This window comes from Mustela nivalis (genome assembly GCF_964662115.1).
Source record: "Mustela nivalis genome assembly, chromosome: 5".
Taxonomy (NCBI): domain Eukaryota; kingdom Metazoa; phylum Chordata; class Mammalia; order Carnivora; family Mustelidae; genus Mustela; species Mustela nivalis.
In genome coordinates this window covers 119,863,493-119,877,287 of record NC_139024.1, presented here as the reverse complement: position 1 = coordinate 119,877,287, position 13,795 = coordinate 119,863,493, and the positions used below count along the sequence as shown (strand labels likewise).

The 13,795-nt window shown below is 39.2% G+C and overlaps 3 protein-coding genes and 1 pseudogene across 4 annotated transcripts in view; 3 read left to right on the top strand and 1 right to left on the bottom strand.

The window, feature by feature from the left end:
* LOC309865787 (endogenous retrovirus group K member 7 Env polyprotein-like) overlaps nucleotides 1-13,795 on the top strand; it is a 1,143,634-nt gene that overhangs the window by 522 nt on the left and 1,129,317 nt on the right. The gene's annotated exons all lie outside the window — the stretch shown is intronic.
* The window catches only part of LOC309865789 (butyrophilin subfamily 3 member A3-like), a 488,935-nt gene that overhangs the window by 219,181 nt on the left and 255,959 nt on the right, over nucleotides 1-13,795 (top strand). The window lies entirely within an intron of this gene.
* The window catches only part of LOC309865779 (butyrophilin-like protein 1), a 507,893-nt gene that overhangs the window by 348,108 nt on the left and 145,990 nt on the right, over nucleotides 1-13,795 (bottom strand). The window lies entirely within an intron of this gene.
* LOC309865157 (CREB-regulated transcription coactivator 2 pseudogene) overlaps nucleotides 1-13,795 on the top strand; it is a 296,465-nt pseudogene that overhangs the window by 197,322 nt on the left and 85,348 nt on the right. The gene's annotated exons all lie outside the window — the stretch shown is intronic.

Below are 13,795 nucleotides of genomic sequence, written 5' to 3'. Positions count from 1 at the left end.
GGATTTCAGTCTTTACTATTTCTTGTTAGTGTCTTCTACAGACTACTTAAAGCTGTGAAATTGGTAATTTCCCCTTGCCAAACTTTTCTAATATTTCCATAGGTTAAAATGGCAAAACAGTATGCAGTCTTAAAGACATATGATAGCATGGTATGGCACAGTAGTTTGGTCCATTCACCAGGCACCCATTAGCAGCCTAGGATGTGATGGGGAAGAGGAGGGACACCAGCAATCCCTCCCGGGCCTTTTATGGCAGAAATGCCTTCCCAGGGAAGGCAGGATGGTGATCAATAGCGATATCTTGAGGGACGCCTCTGGTCTCTTTTGACACACGGGAACCTCTGACATATCCTCTGTGGGATGCCACCCATGAGTCAGAGGGGATTTCGTAATGGATCTTCTTTACATTTCTGGGAGCATAGCCTCAGTAGGCTTCTTCAGTTCCCAAGGACTCTACCTTGGGGTGCCTTTGAACCCACTGGAAATAATTTGGATTGCAAAACTTAGGAAAGGACTGAGCTCCCTAACACTGCATAGCCTCAGTGGGATCTATCAGTTAGAGCTCCTCTGCAGGAAACAGGGCAAATGGACCTAGGATACCTTCATTGCTCATACCTAGGCCTTCATTTCTCTGCACCAGGACCCCGAACTAAGGGGCTTTTGCAGAATGTGTTTGCCCAAATGAGTCAGTTAGTAAACCCCTAGCAGAGGGGACTCTGACTTTATTTCTCTGTTTCTCCTAATAGATGTGGGGGCTTCTCACTCACTTCTCACTCAATTCCCATGTTAATGGCTATAACTGGAGCCAACTGGGGTTAGTCTAACTCAAGAGAGAGACCGTAAGGAATATTCCCAAGCAGCTGCCGAAACTCTCTTTGTTTCAGGTAAGTTTCCCTGTCTTCTCTGGCCCAACTTGGACTGCACTCCCCCCTTGCTGGTGGGAAAGCATGGCGTCTGCTCCTCTTTTGGGGCTTATGAGCTCTAAAACTGGGAATCCTTTCTCTGCCTCCTGGCAGCACTTTGTTTCTTCTGTTTCCCCCTTCTCCTGTTTCTGCACCAACGTGTGTGCAGCCTGCATGAGGAACCTCTAGCTCCTTCTCTCTTCACTGTCAAGGAGCAAGAAGAGCAGCCCCTGGACCTAACACCCCCCACTCCAGATCTTCCCACTTAAGTTTCAGGTAAACATTCAAAGTGGAGTGGGTCCAGGTGGAACGTAAATCAGTATTGGAACTAAGTTAAGTTTGTTGGTTTAATTAAGATAAGACGTGTCTTAAGTTATCAGTAGTAAATGTGAAGGTTTTATTCTATCAAAGTTTACTGAAGGTCAAATAAGCTCGTGTTATTTGTTAAAATTTGTTAGCAAAGAAATTACTAAACTGATGGTTAATTGTCTGTCTCAAAGTTTTAATGGGTAATTGCTTAAGTAACTTTCAAAGTCTTTGGTAACCTGAAAGCTTAAAGTTTTGGTTGGATGACAAATGGAATTAAATTATGGACATATAGGTCTTAACAGGATAAAATGCTAAGTCATTAATTACTGGATGTAGGTTTGTGCTTTTGACTTCTTACTACAAAGAAACTAAGAGTATTTAAATCTGTTGGTAAACATGTTTTGCACTTAGCTGATTCATAAATTTGCCATCTGAAGAATTCTGTTGTAACAGTTCACAATTGGTTAATACTTAGTCTTCACTAGAGATTAAGGTGTTTCTAAGAGTATCAAATTCTGCTTAGTGTAACTAAGAAAGTAGATGATATGTAAGAAAGATTTAAGAAATGGAGGTACATTTTCTTGAGGGTAAGAAAAGGTAATTTTGTCCTAAATGAGATGGTTGTTTAGAAATAAATGACTTGGGACAAAACCTGAATGCAAAGGAAAGTTGTAGAAGGTTTGTGAAGGGAAATCTTAAGAAAAGGAATTTTAGCTATGGTCAAGATGGACTAAGATTGAAATTAATGGGTTTTAAAGGTACATTGGTATAAGACTGAAATTGTCTCTGTTCAAAAGGACAAAGTTTTCTTAGATTAATTGATCTGCTGTTACGAAAACGTAAATGGTTTTCTCTTTGCCTGCCCAGAAAACCCAGTTTCTATGTTTTGTTTTATCAGGTGTTTAACATCCCTAATTATATTTAGGCATGTGCTTTAAAACTTTATAAGATTTTAGCAAATGTTGACAAGATTTAAGTTGTAAATCTCTTTAAGTCAGGCTTTTCCTTGGTATGCGAAGTTGCTCATGAAGTACTGCTGAACCAATGATAAACCTTCGGTTACATTTGGGAAAATGCTATAACTATTCTAGAGATTCTATGCACTTTCTAAAGTTTTTTTTTTTTTTTAAGATTTTATTTATTTATTTGACAGAGATCACAAGTAGGCAGAGAGGCAGGCAGAGAGAGAGGGAGGAGGAAGCAGGCTCCCCACCTAGTAGAGAGTCCGATGTGGGGCTCGATCCCAGGACCCTGAGATCATGACCTGAGCCAGAGGCAGAGGCTTTAACCCACTGAGCCACCCAGGCGCCCCTGCACTTCCTAAAGTTTTAATGTTTTGAGAGATCATCACTTGATACTGTAATTATGGAAATGTTACATGTCACAGAAATAACCTGATTTCCTTGCCAGCTAAATTGTAAACTCTCCTGGTCAGCTCTAACCATATCCATTCTGAGTTTTTGTCATTTATAATTGTTTTAATTCTCTTTGTAAAATGAGCTTTATCTTAAAGGAGATTCATATAAAGAACTTTCAGGACAAATACAGATATTTGATATACTTGAAAATCCTAAAACTGAAATGGGTAAGAATTTCCAAAACTAACTTAAAGCTGCATTCACCAGATTTAGTAACATGGGACTAAATGAACTAAAAGATTATAGTATTATGTCTCTTAATAGTTTTGTCTTTTTAAACATTGCTGGTTCTCTAATGTTTGCTCTTCCAGACTAGGGATACTTTTTCTTAAGTTATCTGTAACTTACAGAGATGTAAAATTATTTATTTGTAAACAAATCAAGGCATTCAACTTTTCTCTCTATCTGAACCTTCTGAAACCAAAAGGTCTCAGTAACTATGCTTTCTTCCATGGCAATCAGTCATTTGCATAAGTTCAATAAGAATCTGTTCTCCTTGTAACAGGACAGCATTGGAAACTGGTTATTTTACCAAGGCTTTGACTGGAATGTCATATTTGAGAAAGACATGCATAGACTCAGTTATGACCAGACAGCTTTAAGGAACTAAGGTTGACTTTATGAAACCTGGAGCCATAAAGACCTTTGGAACTGTTGGCCTGATGCCTTGCTTACAGAGTTCCCAGCAACCTCACCAGGTGAATAAAGAATGTCACTTCCTGGCAGGATACTTTGGGAACCTCAGGAAGAGGCATTTGCCCAAATCGACAGGTATTCCAGGCATGCCTGATGGCAAGTATGTGGCTTAGCTTCTGTCCCGGAGAGGGTACTAAAATTTCAACCTAGATATTCCTTATAAGAAGTTCCAGGAAAGCAGATTCTAAAAGATCTATATGATTACACTCACTGTTCTTGCTGAGCTTATGTAAATAATAGGCCAAGTTTATTAAAACTGGACTTGTTTCTCAAGTAAATTAGTCCTGATTTGGCTATCTCTGGAAATGAGGGTTATTTTAGAGAGAAAAATTATGTTTTAGTAATACACCTTTATGGATGTTAAATTCTAGATTTGATTGTTATTTTTAAATGTTTGTTTACCTAAGCTAAACAATCTGAGGTAAACTTCAGAAAAGTTGCACAATAGCTTCTTTAGTCAATCTTATTATTTTGTTGGGAATATTAGCAGAACTCCATGGCACATGATTAAACAACTAGAAAATGGGATTAATTCCCCTACAATTGTACAACTTAACTATCACCTTGTGTGTGGCTGGAATAATGAAATTGCCTAAAAGCCAGCATACCACACTCCATAGGATATGAACTATGGACTTGTGGAGATAATCGATGATCCCACTTTCTTTATGATTGGATTGGATGATGCATGGGGGACTCCCCTTACCTCTTGACAAGTTCTCTCCCACTTGCCAGTGATCCTCTGTATTCAGGATATTGTTAAGCCTGGACCACTCAAAAGGGCCACTTAATGGTTTCATCCCTTAGTCATATTTATCCTAGAAGCCATCTCTGTTGAGGTACAATTCCTCATAAAAAGAACCTCAAAGCTCACTATGGTACAGTCCCTGACTGTAATGAATTCACATCAGGTCCAGATTTGTCTTAGAAGCCAAAGGCCACCAATGGATGATGGAGGCTGACTTATTAAATACTGGGCAGATATACCAGAAATAATACTTAAAACTTGTCAAAATTTAAACCTAGTTACCTGTATGCCTGAACCTGACTATTGTGCTTCTTTTTATGTAGAACAAAAATGTTCAGAGGTTATTGATCTTGCTTACTCTAGTTGGCCAGATTTAAGATGCTCCTGTTAAAAGTATGAATGACAGTTGGTTTACTGATGACAGTAGTTTTTATTAAAAAAAATAAATAAGAAAAGCTAGGTATGCTGTAATGCTCACTAGCAGTTTGCAATTGCTAAAAATAAACATTAACACCTACTCCAAATATGCCTTTCTGGTACTACATGCCCATGGAGCTCTTTGGAAGGAAGGGGATTGCTTTCAAGCCATAACTCTCAAATCAAATATGGGCCTAAGTTACAAAACCCTCCTTATTGCTATACTGAGAATGGCATATATCAAATGTGGGATACATATTTGTGGCTCACACCCACAGTTGGACAGTTCAGTCAAAAGGGAGTTTTCTGCTGGGAACAATGATATCATACGTATGATACTTGGGCAAATAACACACGATATCTAGGATGGCTATCACTACAAATGTGTTCCCAAGTAATAGTACTCCAGGCTACTGACTGGATTGTACTGACTGGGTAAGGCAACCTGGCATTAGATGGTCAGCTCCAAATGGAACCCACTGGATATGTGGAACTAACCAGTGTCCCTGCCTTCCTCCAGGGTGGATAGGTCGCTGTACTTTAGGATTTGCCTGGATTCATGGGCGCATTACTAAATCCATCACCACTCCAGCTAATCTCCCCAATTTGAAGCAAAGATGGACACAATCTGTTTTTAAGTGGTAAGATCACTTAACATCCATTTTTTAAAAAAAGATTTTATTTACTTATTTGACACACAGAGAGAGATCCCAAGTAGGCAGAGAGGCAGGCAGAGAGAAAGGGGGAAGCAGGCTCCCCGCTGAGCAGAGAGCCCGATGCGGGGCTCGATCACAGGACCCTGGGATCATGACCTGAGCTGAAGGCAGAGGCTTTAACCCACTGAGCCACCCAGGTGCCCCAACATCCATTTTTGTTCCATCTGCGGGACTAGAGGATATCATGTGGCATGTAGAAGCCCTTAATAAATATACTACAAAGGCAATCAATGATTCACTAAATAGCATCTCCCTATGTAATACTGAAGTCTCACAGATGTGCAAGACAGTCCTACAAAATAGGATGGCCTTAGATGTCCTGACAGCAGCACAGGGTGGCACATGCAGAATTATCAAAACAGAATGTTGTGTGTACATCCCAGACTATCACAAAAATGTCACAGGATTAATAAAAGATATGAATACCCAGATTAAGGCTCTACAAGATCCTTCTCTCTCTCTCAGTGAAGGTTAAGTTCCTGGTTTAAAGGAGGACTATGGCCAACAATTAAAAATCTCCTTTTCTGGCTTCTCATTCTTACTGCCTTATTAATCTTAATATGTTACTTTGTTCAGTGTTTCTCTACTTGGTGCCAAGACTCCATTGCTGCAATGACTTCACTAAGACAGATGATTCTGACCACACACAGAGACACTTCTTCACTGTCAGTGCTGGATTCAGCTGCCTCCCTATACGTTCCTCCATTAATCAATGTTAACCCCAGTAGGTAGGGACAGCTCTATGCCCCTCTTCAGCAGGTAGAAATTCCAGAAGATGAGACATTCCACCTTTAACCACCTTAAAGATTTAAGGGTCAAAATAGTTCAGGGGGGAATGATGAGGGAGCAGGAGGCTGGCTGAAGACAAAGCAAAAGCTGACACCTTGCACCCCCTGTCCATCCCCTTCCCCTCAGTAATATGTGTAACATTCCTCAGGCACCCCTGACCTCTATAAACTAGAAACACAAGACAGGAATCTCCCAACTATCTTGATGTTAATGGCTTGCTAAAAGACAACCTTGGTCTTCAGGCACCTTGTAGGCCCTCTTTAGCATATTAAAACACCATTGAAATCTCCCTTTCCCTCACCTTCCCCCAACCACAGGGTGCATAGCCTGCCATCCCTCACAACCCAGGGCAGCAGCTCTTCCTGCCCACAGGTCCTGTCCCTATGCTTTAATAAACCACCATTTTGCACCAAAGGTGTCTCAAGAATTCTTTCTTGGTCATTGGCTCCGGACCGCAGCCCACCGAACCACACTTAGGTTCTAGAACTTCATCAAAGCTGAACAGGATGTAAAGCAGCTTTCTGAAGCCTTGATGGGTTGTGAATGGAAGACCATTTCCTTTTTATTTTTTTAATTTTTTAAAAATTTATTTTCAGCATAACAGTATTCATTATTTTTGTACCACACCCAGTGCTCCATGCAATCCATGCCCTTTCTAATACCCACCACCTGGTTCCCCGATCCTTCCACCCCACTACCACTTCAAGCCCCTCAAATTGTTTTTCCACAGTCTCTCATCTTTCACATCCCCTTCCAATTTCCCTCAACTCCCTTCTCCTAACTCCCCATGTTCTCCATGCTATTTGTTATGCTCCACAAATAAGTGAAACCATATGATAATTGACTCTCTCTGCTTGACTTATTTCAATCAGCATAATCTCTTCCAGTCCCATCCATGTTGCTAAAAAAGTTGGGTATTCGTCCTTTCTGATGGAGGCATAATACTCCATAGTGTCTAAGGCCCACATCTTCCTTATCCATTCATCTGTTGAAGGGCATTTTGGTTCTTTCCACAGTTTGGCGACCAAGATCATTGCTGCTATAAACATTGGGTTATAGATGGCCGTTCTTTCTACAACATCTGTATCTTTGGGGTAAATACCCAGTAGTGCAATTGCAGGGTCATAGGGAAGTTCTATTTTTAACTTCTTGAGGAATCTCCACACTGTTTTCCAAAGAGGCTGCACCAACTTGCATTCCCACCAACAGCTTAAGAGGGTTCCCCTTTCTCCACATCCCCTCCAGCACATGTTGTTTCCTGTCTTGCTAATTTTGGCCATTCTAACTGGTGTAAGGTGATATCTCAATGTGGTTTTAATTTGAATCTCCTTGATGGCTAGTGAATATGAACATTTTTTCATATGTTTGATAGCCATTTGTATGTCTTCATTGGATAAGTGTCTGTTCATATCTTCTGCCCATTTTTTGATATGATTATCTGTTTCATGTGTGTTGAGTTTTAGGAGTTCATTATAGATCCTGGATATCAACCTTTTGTCTGTACTTTCATTTGCAAATATCTTCTCCCATTCCATGGGTTGCTTCTTTGTTTTGTTGACTATTTCTCTTGCTGTACAGAAACTTATGATTTTGTTGAAGTCCCAAAAGTTTATTTTCGCTTTTGTTTCCTTTGCCTTTGGAGACATATCTTGAAAGAAGTTGCTGTGGCTGATATCGAAGAGATTACTGCCTATGTTCTCCTCTAGAATTCTGATGGATTCCTGTCTCACGTTGAGGTCTTTTATCCATTTCGAGTTTATCTTTGTCTACGGTATAAGAGAATGGTCGAGTTTCATTCTTCTCCATATAGCTATCCAGTTTTCCCAGCACCATTTATTGAAGGACTCTCTTTTTTCCACTGTATATTTTTTCCTGTTTTGTCGAAGATTATTTGTCCATATAGTTGAGGGTCCATTTCTGGGCTCTCTACTGTGTTCCACTGGTCTATGTGTCTGTTTTTATGACAGGACCATGCTTTCTTGGTGATCACAAAGCTTGGTGATCACAAAGCTTGAAATCAGGTAACGTGATGCCCCAATTTTGTTTTTCTTTTTCAACATTTCCTTAGCGATTCGGGGTCTCTTCTGATTCCATACAAATTCTTGCTTTATTTGCTCCAGCTCTTTGAAGAATACTGGTGGAATTTTGATTGGAATGGTATTAAAAGTATAGATTGCTCTAGGAAGTATAGACATTTTAACAATGTTTATTCTTCCGATCGAAGAGCATGGAATAGTGGAAGACCATTTCTGAGCACTGTTCGCATTTGCTGCACAGCTAAACACTGGCATACCCAGCGATTCCAGAAATAGGCGTGCCCCCAGAAAATGCATTCACATGTGCACCAGAAGACATATACAAGAATGCCTGCAATAACGTTGTTCATAATTGTCTCAATCTGGACACACTCCAAATCCCCAAAACAGTAGGACAAAGAACTTTAGTGTATTGAAAAAAGGGACTACCATAAAGCAAGCATGACAGAAAATATTACGTATTTTGTAATTCCATTTGTATTAAACTTAAAAATCAAGAAATACTAATCAGGACAGTGATGACTTTGAGGAGAAATAGTGTACTTCAAAGATACTTGGTCTAGATGATGGTCACCAAGGTGTGTTTATTTCATGATAATTCAGTGAGCTTTAAAATCTGTGACTTGTATACATTTATATATGTGTGTTATATTTCAAAAAAAAAGTTTAGAAAAGTTTTAAATACTAATTGATTAATGAATGGATTAACAAATGACTATTAAGAAAGGTTTCTTTCTGATTTACCTGGGCATCAGCTGGACTTTGGCACTATCCCTTACCATGATTAATGTTTGTTAGTAAGTGCGTGACCTGGCTTTGTAAATTGTACTTGTTTGTTGCATTGATGTTTGCCTGTAGTGATTCTTCGTTTGTTTGTAAAATATTAACCTTGGGCTTAAATTAGCAGATATATTTATTGCAAACTACTCTGAGATTTTAAAGCTTATAATGAAATTGAAATGTATGTTTTTTAATGTCTTTTTGAGCTTTCATAATTGAGTTTTGATCACATTTTATAGTAGAGAAGCTAACACATAGTTAAAAAAAAAACCCAAAAAACAGAAAAACCCAAAAACAAAAACAAAAGGAAGAGGACTCCATTTCTTTTTTTTTTTTTTTAATTTTTAATCCATTGTGTATTATATTTAAACATATATTTTTATCCCCAGGGTTACAGGTCTGTGAATCGCCAGGTTTACACACTTCACAGCACTCACCAAAGCACATACCCTCCCCAATGTCCATAACCACAACCCCCTTCTCCCAACCCCCCTCTTCCCAGCAACCCTCAGTTTGTTTTGTCACTTATGGTTTCTCTCCCTCCCAATCCCATCTTGTTTCATTTCTTCTTCTCCTCCCCCCTTAAGCCCCCATGTTGCATCACCACTTCCTCATATCAGGGAGATCATATGATAATTGTCTTTCTCCGCTTGACTTACTTTGCTAAGCATGATATGCTCTAGTTCCATCCATTTTGTCACAAATGGCAAGATTTCATTTCTTTTGATGGCTGCATAGTATTCCATTGTGTATATATACCACATCTTCTTGATCCATTCATCTGTTGATGGACATCTAGGTCCTTTCCATAGTTTGGCTATTGCTGCTATAAACATTCGGGTGCACGTGCCCCGTCGGATCACTACGTTTGTATCTTTAGGGTAAATACCCAGTAGTGCAATTGCTGGGTCATAGGGCAGTTCTATTTTCAACATTTTGAGGAACCTCCATGCTGTTTTCCAGATTGGTTGCACCGGCTTGCATTCCCACCAAGATGTAGGAGGGTTCCCCTTTCTCCGCATCCTTGCCAGCATCTGTCATTTCCTGACTTGTTGATTTTAGCCATTCTGACTGGTGTGAGGTGATATCTCATTGTGGTTTTGATTTGTATTTCCCTGACGCCGAGTGATATGGAACAATTTTTCATGTGTCTGTTGGCCATCTGGATGTCTTCTTTGCAGAAATGTCTGTCCATGTCCTCTGCCCATTTCTTGATTGGATTATTTGTTCTTTGGGTGTTGAGTTTGCTAAGTTCTTTATAGATTCTGGACACTAGTCCTTTATCTGATATGTCGTTTGCAAATATCTCCTCCCATTCTGTCAGTTGTCTTTTGGTTTTGTTAACTGTATCCTTTGCTATGCAAAAGCTTTTGATCTTGATGAAATCCAAATAGTTCAGTTTTGCCCTTGCTTCCCTTGCATTTGGCGATGTTCCTAGGAAGATGTTGCTGCTGCTGAGGTCGAAGAGGTTGCTGCCTGTGTTCTCCTCAAGGATTTTGATGGATTCCTTTCTCACATTGAGATCCTTCATCCATTTTGAATCTATTTTTGTGTGTGGTGTAAAGGAATGGTCCAATTTCATTTTTCTGCATGTGTATGTCCAATTTTCCCAACGCCATTTATTAAAGAGGCTGTCTTTTTTCCATTGGACATTCTTTCCTGCTTTGTCGAAGATTAGTTGACCATAGAGTTGAGGGTCTATTTCTGGGCTCTCTATTCTGTTCCATTGATCTATGTGTCTGTTTTTGTGCCAATACCATGCTGTCTTGATGAAGAGAGCTTTGGAATACAGCTTGAAGTCCGGAACTGTGATGCCACCAATTTTGGCTTTCTTTTTCAAGATCCCTTTGGCTATTCGAGGTCTTTTCTGGTTCCATTTTGTTGAAAAAGATGGATGGTACTTTGATAGGAATTGCATTAAATGTGTAGATTGCTTTAGGTAGCATAGACATTTTCACAATATTTATTATTTCAATCCAGGAGCATGGAATATTTTTCCATTTCTTTGTGTCTTCCTCAATTTTTTTCATGAGTACTTTATAGGTTTCTGAGTATAGATTCTGTGTCTCTTTGGTTAGGTTTATTCCTAGGTATCTTATGGTTTTGGGTGCAATTGTAAATGGGATTGACTCCTTCATTTCTCTTTCTTCTGTCTTGTTGTTGGTGTAGAGAAATGCAACTGATTTCTGTGCATTGATTTTATATCCTGACACTTTACTGAATTCCTGTACAAGTTCTAGCAGTTTTGGAGTGGAGTCTTTTGGGTTTTCCACATATAGTATCATATCGTCTGCAAAGAGTGATAGTTTGACTTCTTCTTTGCCGATTTGGATGCCTTTAATTTCCTTTTGTTGTCTGATTGCTGAGGCTAGGACTTCTAGTACTATGTTGAATAGCAGTGGTGACAATGGACATCTCTGCCATGTTCCTCACCTTAGCAGAAAAGCTTTCACTTTTTCTCTATTGAGAATGATATTTGCGGTGGGTTTTTCATAAATGGCTTTGATGATATTGAGGTATGTGCCCTCTATCACTACACTTTGAAGAGTTTTGATCAGGAAGGGATGCTGTACTTTGTCAAATGCTTTTTCAGCATCTATGGAGAGTATCATATGGTTCTTGTTCTTTCTTTTATTAATGTGTTGTATCACATTGATTGATTTGCGGATGTTGAACCACCCTGGCAGCCCTGAAATAAATCTCACTGGGTCGTGGTGGATAATCCTTTTAATGTACTGTTGAATCCTATTGGCTAGTATTTTGGTGAGAGTTTTTGCATCTGTGTTCATCAAGGATATTGGTCTATAGCTCTCCTTTTTGATGGGATCCTTGTCTGGTTTTGGGATCAAGGTGATGCTGGCCTCATCAAATGAGTTTGGAAGTTTTCCTTCTATTTCTATTTTTTGGAACAGTTTCAGGAGAATAGGAATTAGTTCTTCTTTAAATGTTTGGTAGAATTCCCCCAGGAAGCCATCTGGCCCTGGGCTTTTGTTTGTTTGGAGATTTTTAATGACTGTTTCAATCTCCTTACTGGTTATGGGTCTGTTCAGGCTTTCTATTTCTTCCTGGTTCAGTTGTGGTAGTTTATATGTTTCTAGGAATGCATCCATTTCTTCCAGATTGTGAGATTTGTTGGCGTAGAGTTGCTTGTTCTTATAATTGTTTGTATTTCTTTGGTGTTAGTTGTGACCTCTCCTCTTTCATTCATGATTTTATTTATTTGGGTCCTTTCTCTTTTCTTTTTGATAAGTCTGGCCAGGGGTTTATCAATTTTATTAATTCTTTCAAAGAATCAGCTCCTAGTTTCATTGATTTGTTCTATTGTTTTTTTGGTTTCTATTTCATTGATTTCTCCTCTGATCTTTATGATTTCTCTTCTCCTGCGGGGCTTAGGCTTTCTTTCTTGTTCTTTCTCCAGCTCCTTTATGTGTAGGGTTAGGTTGTGTACCTGAGACCTTTCTTGTTTCTTGACGAAAGGCTTGTACCGCTTTATATTTTCCTCTCAGGACTGCCTTTGTTGTGTCCCACAGATTTTCAACTGGTGTATTTTGATTATCATTTGTTTCCATGATTTTTTTTCAATTCTTCTTTAATTTCCTGGTTGACCCATTCATTCTTTAGAAGGATGCTATTTAGTCTCCATGTATTTGGGTTCTTTCCAAACTTCCTTTTGTGGTTGAGTTCTAGCTTCAGAGCATTGTGGTCTAAAACTATGCAGGGTATGATCCCAATCTTTTGATACCGGTTGAGTCTTGATTTAGGACCGAGGATGTGATCTATTCTGGAGAAAGTTCCATGTACACTAGAGAAGAATGTGTATTCTGTTGCTTTGGGATCAATGTTCTGAATATATCTGTTATGTCTATCTGGTCCAGTGTGTCGTTTAAGACCTTTATTTCCTTGCTGATCTTTTGCTTGGATGATCTGTCCATTTCAGTGAGGGGAGTGTTACAGTCCCCTACTATTATTGTATTATTGTTGATGTGTTTCTTTGATTTTGTTATTAATTGGTTTATATAGTTGGCTGCTCCCACGTTGGGGGCATAGATTTAAAATTGTTAGATCTTGTTGGACAGACCCTTTGAGTATGATATAGTGTCCTTCCTCATCTCTTATTATATTGTTTGGCTTAAAATCTAATTGATCTGATATAAGGATTGCCACTCCTGCTTTCTTCTGATGTCCATTAGCATGGTAAATTCTTTTCCACCCCCTCACTTTAAATCTGGAGGTGTCTTCGGGCTTAAAATGAGTTTCTTGGAGGCAACATATAGATGGGTTTTGTTTTTTTATCCATTCTGATACCCTGTGTTTTTTGATTGGGGCATTTAGCCCATTAACATTCAGGGTAACTAGTGAGAGATATGAATTTAGTGCCATTGTATTGCCTGCAAGGTGACTGTTACTGTATATTCTCTGTTCCTTTCTGATCTACCTCTTGTAGGCTCTCTCTTTGCTTAGAGGACCCCTTTCAATATTTCCTGTAGAGCTGGTTTGGTGTTTGCAAATTATTTCAGTTTTTGTTTGTCCTGGAAGCTTTTAATCTCTCCTTCTATTTTCAATGATAGCCTAGCTGGATATAGTATTCTTGGCTGCATGTTTTTCTCGTTTAGTGCTTTGAAAATATCATGCCAGCTCGTTCTGGCCTGCCGGGTCTCTGTGGATAAGTCAGCTGCCAATGTAATATTCTTAGCATTGTATGTTACAGACTTCTTTTCCCAGGCTTTTTTCAGGATTTTCTCTAATTTGTCACTAGGACTTGAAAATTTTACTATTAGGTGACAGTGTGTGGGCTTATTCTTATTGATTTTGAGGGGCGTTCTCTGAACCTCCTGAATTTTGATGCTCGTTCCCTTTGCCATATTGGGGAAATTCTCTCCAATAATTCTCTCCAGTGTACCTTCTGCACCCCTCTCTCTTTTTTCTTCTTCTGGAATCCCAATTATTCTAATGCTGTTTCGTCTTATGATGTCACTTATCTCTC